General features: G+C 38.5%; 1 protein-coding gene across 2 annotated transcripts in view; it reads right to left on the reverse strand.

Moving 5' to 3' along the window:
* LOC119572964 (conserved oligomeric Golgi complex subunit 8-like) overlaps nucleotides 1–8,973 on the reverse strand; it is a 64,355-nt gene extending 55,382 nt beyond the window's left edge. For both annotated transcript variants that reach the window (XM_037919927.1, XM_037919928.1), the window contains exon 1: nucleotides 8,605–8,973. The gene's annotated coding sequence lies outside the window, so the exon portion shown is untranslated. The remainder of the gene's footprint in view (nucleotides 1–8,604) is intronic.
* Nucleotides 8,974–9,257: the final 284 nt, after the last annotated feature.

Below are 9,257 nucleotides of genomic sequence, written 5' to 3' on the forward strand. Positions count from 1 at the left end.
GAAAGCAGATGATAATATTGATAAATATCGAGGTCGTACCAACGCGAGAGAGACACCAGTCACCCCTTCTTTTCTTCTTCTTCTTCCTCCTCCTCTTCTTCTTCTTCTTCTTCTTCTTCTTCTTCTTCTTCTTCTTCTTCTTCTTCTTCTTCTTCTTCTTCTTCTTCTCTTCTTCTTCTGCTTCCTCCTCCTCCTCTTCCTCCTCCTCCTCTTCCTCCTCCTCCTCCTCTACCTCCTCCTCCTCCTCCTCCTCCTCCTCCTCCTCCTCCTCCTCCTCCTCCTCCTCCTCCTCTTCTCTTCTCTTCTCTCCTTCTGTCTCTTTCAGTACTCTCTTTCCTGTTTCGCTCCATTGTCTCCACCAACGCTCACACCTTCCAACGGATATCATTAGCCTCTGTGATCTCTATGTCTCCCTGCCTGTCTGTGTTTCCTTTCTTTCTGTGTCTGTCTGTCTGTGTGTCTCTTTCTTTCATTCTTTCTCTCCTTTTCTCTTTCTCTTTCTTTCTTTATATCTCTTTGTCTTCTCTCTTTCTCTTTCTCTCTCTCTCTCCCTCTCTCTTTCCCTCTCCCTCTCTCTCTTTCCCTCTTCCTCTCACCCTTCCCTCTCACTCTCACTCTCCCATCCCTTCCTCCCACTTCCACTCCCCTCCCTTCCTCCTTCTCTCACTCTCCTCCCTACCTCCCTCTCACCCTCCCTCCCTACCTCCCTCTCACCCTCCCTCCGTACCTCCCTCTCACCCTCCCTCCCTCTCTCCCTCTCACCCTCCCTCCCTCTCACCCTCCCTCCCTACCTCCCTCTCACCCTCATCCTTCCCACTTCCCCTCCCTTCCACCCTCTCACCCACCATTGCCTTTCCTACTCACCCTCACTGTTCCCACCCTCACCCTTCCGATTCCCCTCCCTCACCCTCCCTCTCACCCTCCCTTACCCTTCCTACTACACCCCCTCCCTCTCACCCTCTCTCCCACTATCCCTCCCTTCCTCCCTCCCTCCTTCTTTCCTTCCCTCCCTCCCCCTCCCCACTCCTCCTCCCTCCCTTCCTCTTTCTCACCCTTTCCACTCCCCCTCCCTCCCTCCCTCCCACTCACCCTCCCTTTCACCCTCCCACTCCCCCTCACCCTCACACTCAAAATCCCCCCCCCCCAAAAAAAAAAAGAAATAAAAAGACCCCGAACTTACGTACACCCGACGAAGGAAACGGACACGCCCGGCAACAAACAGCGTCTCTTAATCACATATCTTAATTACATACACAAACCAGGTGGAGTGATTAAAAGCCATTACCACAGCGAATAATAGACGGCTTGCCACTCTTACGGGTTCGGTAATGGTGGGAATTTCGAGGCGAGGCTGGGGTGGGGTGGGGGTGAAGGTGGGGGGTAGGGGTGGTGAGTTTGGGGAGGGAGATTGGGGAAGGGGGAGGGGGTTGGGAGAGGGGGAAGGGTAGTGTGTTGAGGGGGAGAAGGGGAAGGGGTGTGTGGGGTTGTAGATGGTGAGTAATGGGGGGAAGGGGGGAGGGAAGGGGAAGGGGGGAGGTTGGGGAGGGGGGAGGGGGAAGGGGGGGAGGGGGAAGGGGAGAGGGATGGGGATGGGGGGAGGTTAGTGAGGGGGGGGGAGGAGACGGGGAACAGGGTAAGCAGGGATATGAAGGTAAGGAGATGGGATGGGGGTAATGGGAGGGGGGAGGGGGAAATGAGATGGGGAGGAGGAGGGGAAGAGAAAAGGGGGGGGGTGAGTTCAGACGAGGCATAATGCAGGTAAAAATATGATGTGAACTGATTAAAAGGGAAGAAAGGCTGAAATTAGAAGAATAAATAAGACAAATAGCCTAACAGAGGAAATATGAAGCAGGAAATGGTGTAACAGTGATGATGATGTGAGCAGAAACAGAAGAAAAAGAGAAATGAAGAGTCAGAAGCAAAAATAAAAAAAAAAAAAATAAAAAATAAAAGATCAACAGAAAAACTAAGAAACACTATAAAGGAAGAAGAATATATATATATATATATATATATATATATATATATATATTTATATATTTATTTATTTATATATTAAATGGAGGGAAAACGAGAAGAAAAGCTAAGAGAAAACGGGAAAGACGCCAAAGGAAAACAGCTCAACTGAAAACGAAAAAAAAAACACTAGAAAGTAGAACTAAAACCATAATCCAATTAACTACAGTCTCCTCATAACTTTAACTCAACGGCGATGACAACCTCCTCACACTTACGGAACAACAGCTGGAAATAATGAGGCAGAGTTGAGAGAGAAAAAAAAAATCTTTCTTTACCCGTAGACAAAGGTGTGAATGGAAGGGGAGACTATAAAAAAATGATAAAAAAATATGAGAGAGAGAGAGAGAGAGAGAGAGAGAGAGAGAGAGAGAGAGAGAGAGAGAGAGAGAGAGAGAGAGAGAGAGAGAGAGAGAGAGAGAGAGAGAGAGAGAGAGAGAGAGAGAGAGAATGGGCGAAGAAAGAAGACCGGGAGAAAAAAATAGTGACAAAGAGAGACTGAGAGAGATGAATGGGTGACAAAATGAAACTTTGAGAGAAAAATGAAGGATAAAGGGGTATTGGAAGAGAGAAGGAGGGGGGGAGAGAGAGAGAGAGAGAGAGAGAGAGAGAGAGAGAGAGAGAGAGAGAGAGAGAGAGAGAGAGAGAGAACAGACAGACAGACAGACAAAGAACCAGACAAACAAACACAAACAGACAGACAAACAAAGCAAGACAAACGATAACGAAAGAGAAAAATCAAATAAAACCGAAAAGGCCAGAAAACCCACATTACAAACTCGTAAAAAAAGATACACATGGCTCCAAACAGACATGTGAAATGACAAGAGTTTAATTCCAGTCCAATATGCAAATGATGTCTATATTTGGAATCGCCGGAGAAGTCACGCTGTAAAATTCAATGATGGACACCAGTACACGGCGAAAAATGTGTTTCGATTTCATGGTAGAAATATACATATGAATAGAAAAACATTCTGTATGCGTGTGTGATTATGTGTGTGATTGTGTGTATTGTGTATGTGAATGTATGTGTGAATGTACGTATTGTATGTATGTATGTATGTATGTATGTATGTATGTATGTATGTATGTATGTATGTATGTGAATGAATGAATGAATGAACGAATGAATGTAAGTGAATGAGCAAGTAAGTAAGTAAGTAATTATGTATATATGTATGGGAGTGTGAATGTATGGATGGATGTAGTGTAGGTAGAAAGGAAGGTTGGTATTTATGTATGTACGCATGGGGATTCTGCATGCAGGACGCAGTATTTATATATACACGTGCATCTCTCTCTCTCTCCTCTCTCTCTCTCTCTCCTCTCCTCTCTCTCTCCCTCCCTCTCCTCTCTCTCTCTCCTCTCCTCTCTCTCCTTCCTCTCTCCCTTCTCCTCCTCTCTCTCCTCTCCTCCTCTCTCTTCTTCTCCTCTCTCCCTTCCTCCCTCTTCCCTTCCTCCCTCTCTCCCTCTCCCTCTTCCTTCCCCTTCTCTCTCTATCTTCCTTCCTCCGTCTCTCCTTCCACTATAAAACAAATTAAAATAAAAACAGACCGAAAACAGTCGAAAAAACACACTTGAAATAAGTATCACGCTGAGAAATGGGTCGATTATTAAATATAATCTAAAATAAGATAATATAATAATAATAGTTATAATGATGATGATGATGATGGTGATGGTGATGGTGATGATGATGATGATGATGGTTGAATGATATGATGATGATTATGATGATGATGATGGTTGTGATGATGATGATGATGATGATGATGATGATGATGATGATGATGATGATGATGATGATGATGGTTGTGATGATGATGATGATGATGATATGATAATATTGATGATGATGATAACAATAATAACAACAACAATAATAATAACAATAATAAAATAATACTAATAATCAACAATCACCACATTTCATCACACATTTGATCCTTGACTTGATTCCTTGTCACTAATCGGCCTCCAACGCCTCTCAGCTTCGCAGCCCAATCAATACAAGACGAAACGATAAACGCAACATTTGCATAACGAAGTCAGTGGAATAGTAATTCTTATTTTTGTTTTTTTATCTTTTTTTTTGGGGGGGAGGGGGGTTTATAGGTCTATTTGCTTTCTTTGTGACTGATCTAATATATATTTTTATTTTTGGGGGTCATATAGGCCTATTTGACTTCAGTTCCTTATTCATGGTTCTAATTTCTCTTCGTCTTTTCATTTATTTATCTGCACTTTTATTTTATTTACTTATTATTTATTTTATCCATTTATTTACTATCATATATTTATTTATTTATTCATTATTATTATAATTTTTTTTTTGCTCATCTATCTTCATTTCCTTTACAATTCTTCTAGTCTGTCTTCGCCTTTTTTTGTATGTCTTTAGTACCTTGTTAATTAATCCAACTTTCTCCCTCTCTTTTTTTTGTCAATATAGGCCTATTTTTCTGTTCCTTATTCACTGGTCTAATCTTTCTCTTTCTTTTAGGGCTCATTTAGGCCTATTTATCTCCAGCTCCACGTTTCCATACCAACTACGAACCACATAAACCCTACATACACTCCCTAACATAGCTTCCTTCTCTCCTTTTATTTCCTCCCTACATGCACCTCATAGAGAGACCTCCCCCCCCCCCCTCCCCCCCCCCCTTTCTACCGCCTTGACGACATAGGCCGCCCATTGGGGTCGCCTCCCCCAGGGACACCCCCCCCCTCCCCCCCCGTTGATATGCTGCAGACGCCATGCTGTGTCGCAGTGACGCGGGAGGGGAAACTTTTATAATTGATACCGTTGTATGTATGTATGTATGTTGTGGTATGTATGTGTGTATGTATGTATGTATGTATGTATGTATGTATTTTTTTTTTCCCATCTTCTTGTTCTTGTTCTTCTTTCGCTTTTTTTTTTCTCTCTCTCCTTTCTTCTTTTCTTTTTTCTCTCTCCTCTCTTTCTTTTCTTTTTTTCTTCTCTCTCTCCTTTTTTTCTTTTAATTTATTCATGCTAATTTAGTTTATCTCCTCGATTATCTTCTTTCTTTTGGTTTATTTTATCTTCTACAGTATTTTCTCTCTTTTCAATTATCTTATTTTTTATATTATTTTCTTTATTTTCTCTTACTCTATCTTATTTTATCTTATTTTTCTATTCTTCATATTTCCTATTATTTATCGATTCATTTCTCGATCTATTTGTTTTTATTTATTTAGGGAGAGGAAAAGGCGATGGGAGGGAGGGAGTGGGGGAGGGAGGGAGGGAGGGAGGGAGGGAGGGAGGGAGAGAGGAGAGAGAGAGAGAGAGAGAGAGAGAGAGAGAGAGAGAGAGAGAGAGAGAGGAGAGAGAGAGAGAAGAGAAGAGAGAGAGCAGAAGAGAGAGAGAGGGATGGGGTAAGATAATAATAATAATATAATATATAATAATAATAATAATAATGAATAAATAATAATATGATAATGATAATGATAATAATAATAATAATAATAATAATAATAATAATAATAATAATAATAATAATAATAATAATAATAAATAATAATAATAACATACAAAAAAAAATCATAATAATAAACGAACATAATTGAAGAGAAAACAAGGAATAAACAAGGAATAAAGAATAATAATGATAATATAAAAAAAATCATAATAATACTAACGAAAATGAAGAGAAAAGTTAAGAACAAGAATAAGAACAAGGAATTAAGAATAATCAAAATAATAAAAAAAAAATCATACGAACATAAATGAACAGAAAGTAAGAACATGAATAAGAACAAGTGATGTGAACAATTACTAGGAAGATATCAAAGAAAAAAATGAAATTTATAATAATAGAAAAAAAGGGAGAAAGAGAAAAAGCAAAAGACACGAAAGAAGAAAACATGAAAACATATCAGACAAAAAAGACAGACAAATAAGAAAGAAACAACAGCAATAATAAGAAAAAATAAAGGAAAAGAAAAGAAAAGAAAAGAAAAGAAAAAAAAAAAACGAATTCTAGACGATTTTTTTTTTTTTTTTTTTTTTTTTTTTTTTTTTTTTTTTTTTTTTTTTTTAATGTCTTCTTCCTCTTCCTTCCGCTCATAGCCTGGAGGAGGGAAACAGGAGAGAAGGCAGGCGGCCGCTTCTGTATGTAAATCCTATTGCAAAATTTTGGCGTGGTGCAATATCACATTCGGGGGCATAAATTTAGTTGTTTTTTTATGTCTGGGTTTCTGTTTGTTCGTCTTTGTGTGTTTGTTTGTTTGTTTGTTTGTTTTTCTTGGTTATTAGTTCTTTTCCTCTCGCTCTTTCGGTCTCTATCTCTCTTTCTCTTTCTCTCTCTTTATCTTTTCTCTCTCTCTTTCTCTCTCTCTCTTTCCCTCTCTCTCTCTCTCTCTCTCTCTCTCTCTCTCTATCTATCTCTCTCTCTCTTTCCTCTGTCTCTGTTTCTGTTTCTCTTTCACTTCCTCATTCCCCTATTCCCTCTCCTTCTCTTTCTCCTTCTCCTTCTGCGTTCCCTCTCCTTCTCCCTCCCCTTTTCTCTCACCTCCTTCCTCTTCCTCTCCGTCTCTTCAGCACCCCCCCACCCCCTAATGCTCCCCCACCCCCTTCACCCCCAATTGCCCCCCTTCCCCCCACCCCCTTGACCACCAACTGCCCCCCTCCCCCCCCACCCCCTTGACCCCATCACAGGGCATACCCACACTGTAAACGGTCCTTGAAGAGATTGGAAAGAGAATTGCTCAAATTGTTGATAAAACCCGTATACACTTTCAGAATACACCCCCCCCCCTTTACACCTGTTCAGTCTCACGCAAGAGCATACACAAGATGCGTATGCAACAGACCTCTTAAACCCTTGTTCCTTTTCCTTTCTTTGCTTCCTTTTCTTTTCTCTTTTTTTTTTTTTTTTCTCTATATTTGTTCCTTTTCCTTTCTTTGTTTCCTTTTTTCTCTTTTCTCTTTTTTTCTCTCTCTCTATTTTGTTCCTTTTCCTTTCTTTGTTTCCCTTTTTCTCTTTTTTCTTTTCTTTTTTTTCTCTCTCTATATTTGTTCCTTTTTCTTTCTTTGTTTCCTTTTTTCTCTTCTTTCTTTTCTTTTTTCTCTCTCTATATTTGTTCCTTTTCCTTTCTTTGTTTCTTTTCCTTTCTTTGTTTCCTTTTTCTCTTTTTTTTATTCTTTTTTTCTCTATATATATATTTGTTTCTTTTCCTTTCTTTGTTTCCTTTTTTTCTCTTTTTTTCTCTCTCTATATATTTGTTCCTTTTCCTTTCTTTGTTTCCTCTTTTTTCTTTTTTTTTCTTCTTTTTTTTTCCCTTTTTTTCAGGGACGTGCATATTCACACCTCGTTTATTTCTCTTTCTCTGAGTCGACTTGGGCTGTTCTCTCCTCTCTTCTCCTATCCTCTTTCCCCTTAACCTCGCGTGGCTGTTCTCTTCTCTTCCTTCTTTCTCTTCGTCTCTTCTTCCTCCCTTCCTCCTTCCCTTCTTCTCTTCTCTTCTCTTCTCTTCCTTCTCTTCTTTTCTCTGTCTCTTCTCTTCTCTTCTCTTCTCTTCTCTTCTCTTCTCTTCTCTTCCTTTCTCTTCTCTTCTCTTCTCTTCTCTTCCCTTCTCTTCCTTTCTCTTCTCTTCTCTTCTCTTCCCTTCTCTTCTCCTTTCCTTCCCTCTCCTTCCCTCCCTTCCCCAACCTTGCCTTGCTTTGAATTCGTTGTGAATTCCTGTTTATATGAACAACTTTAGCTGAATAATTTTCTTTACCTTTTTATTTTCAAAATATAAATCCTTAACTTTTCCTTTTCTTGGTGTTTATCTCTTTCTCTATCTTGGTCTTTATCTCTTTCTCTATCTTGGTGTTTTATCTGCATTTCTTCCTTAATCTTTTTGTTACTTTTCCATTTTTCTCTATCTTGTCTTTTATCTCTTTCTCTATCTTGGTCTTTATCTTTTTCTCTATCTTGGTCTTTATCTTTTTCTCTATCTTGGTGTTTATCTTGCAGTCTAAAATTCCAGCCTCTATTTCTCTCTCTTAAGATATAAGATATAACCACATCATATTATTTGTTATATATGTAAAATACTCCCTTCTCCAAAATGCTTCATATTTTGTATGGGACTTTCACTGTAGCTGTAGCTTGTATATTAATGTTTTATTTTGTTTCATGTATAACTTTTATAGCATTAATTGTTACATTTATTTCCAAGTGACCTTGCTCGTTCAGTGACAACAGATACTCTTTACATACAATAAATATAATAATATAATAATATAATAATAACTAACAATGATCCAAAAGGGAAATGATAATATTATTACAATAAAATAGAATATATTATTTACCAAAGAATGAAAAAACAAATTCCCAAAACCTGTCGACTGGTGAATCTGGCAACCTAACCTCACTGAGTTGCCAACTACGGTTAATGTTGGCCAATTTTCTCAAGAAAGTACTCTTTAAAAGACAAAGCAATCGCATGGCAAATGAAACTTAATTTTCGTTATAGTACTATTCCATCGAACTTTCGGGATGTGCAATGGCTTACCAAAAAAAAAATAAACAAATACATAAATAAATAAATAAATAATAATAAACTTACCTCTCGGGACTCAGTCACGGTCAGGGATCTGGAATATAAAATAAAATCATTTTAATATAAATATATCTAGACTATGTATTACAATATATATAATTTTTTACATGAAAACACATAACAAATGTGAGTACGTGCAAATATGAGTATATGTGTAAAAAAAAAGAAATAAAAAAAATACAGAATAACAAAAAAAAAACAACAGAAAAACAAAGAAACTACAACAATCAATGTATTGTACTTGCGTGTCCATTAACTATCACGCGCCACGCCAGGTGTACAACCTCATAACAAGTGTTATAAAAGTAACCATAGTTATACCTAGACACAAACACACACATGGGCTACGCATCCACCTCTCGACACACACACACACACACACACACACACACACACACACACACACACACACACACACACACACACACACACACACAAACACACACACACACATATCCCCCCCCACACACACCACACATCCCCCATACAGTACACATCAACCAGCGCACGAAATAAAATAAACATACAAAATTAATAAATACAATAAAACCCATAATAAAAAAATAAATCATAAAATAAAAATAAATAAAATAAAATAAAATAAAATACTCACAAAAAATACATAACTCCTGTCTACAAACATCCCCTCGAATTACAAA

Source organism: Penaeus monodon, chromosome 5 (genome assembly GCF_015228065.2).
Source record: "Penaeus monodon isolate SGIC_2016 chromosome 5, NSTDA_Pmon_1, whole genome shotgun sequence".
Taxonomy (NCBI): Eukaryota; Metazoa; Arthropoda; class Malacostraca; order Decapoda; family Penaeidae; genus Penaeus; species Penaeus monodon.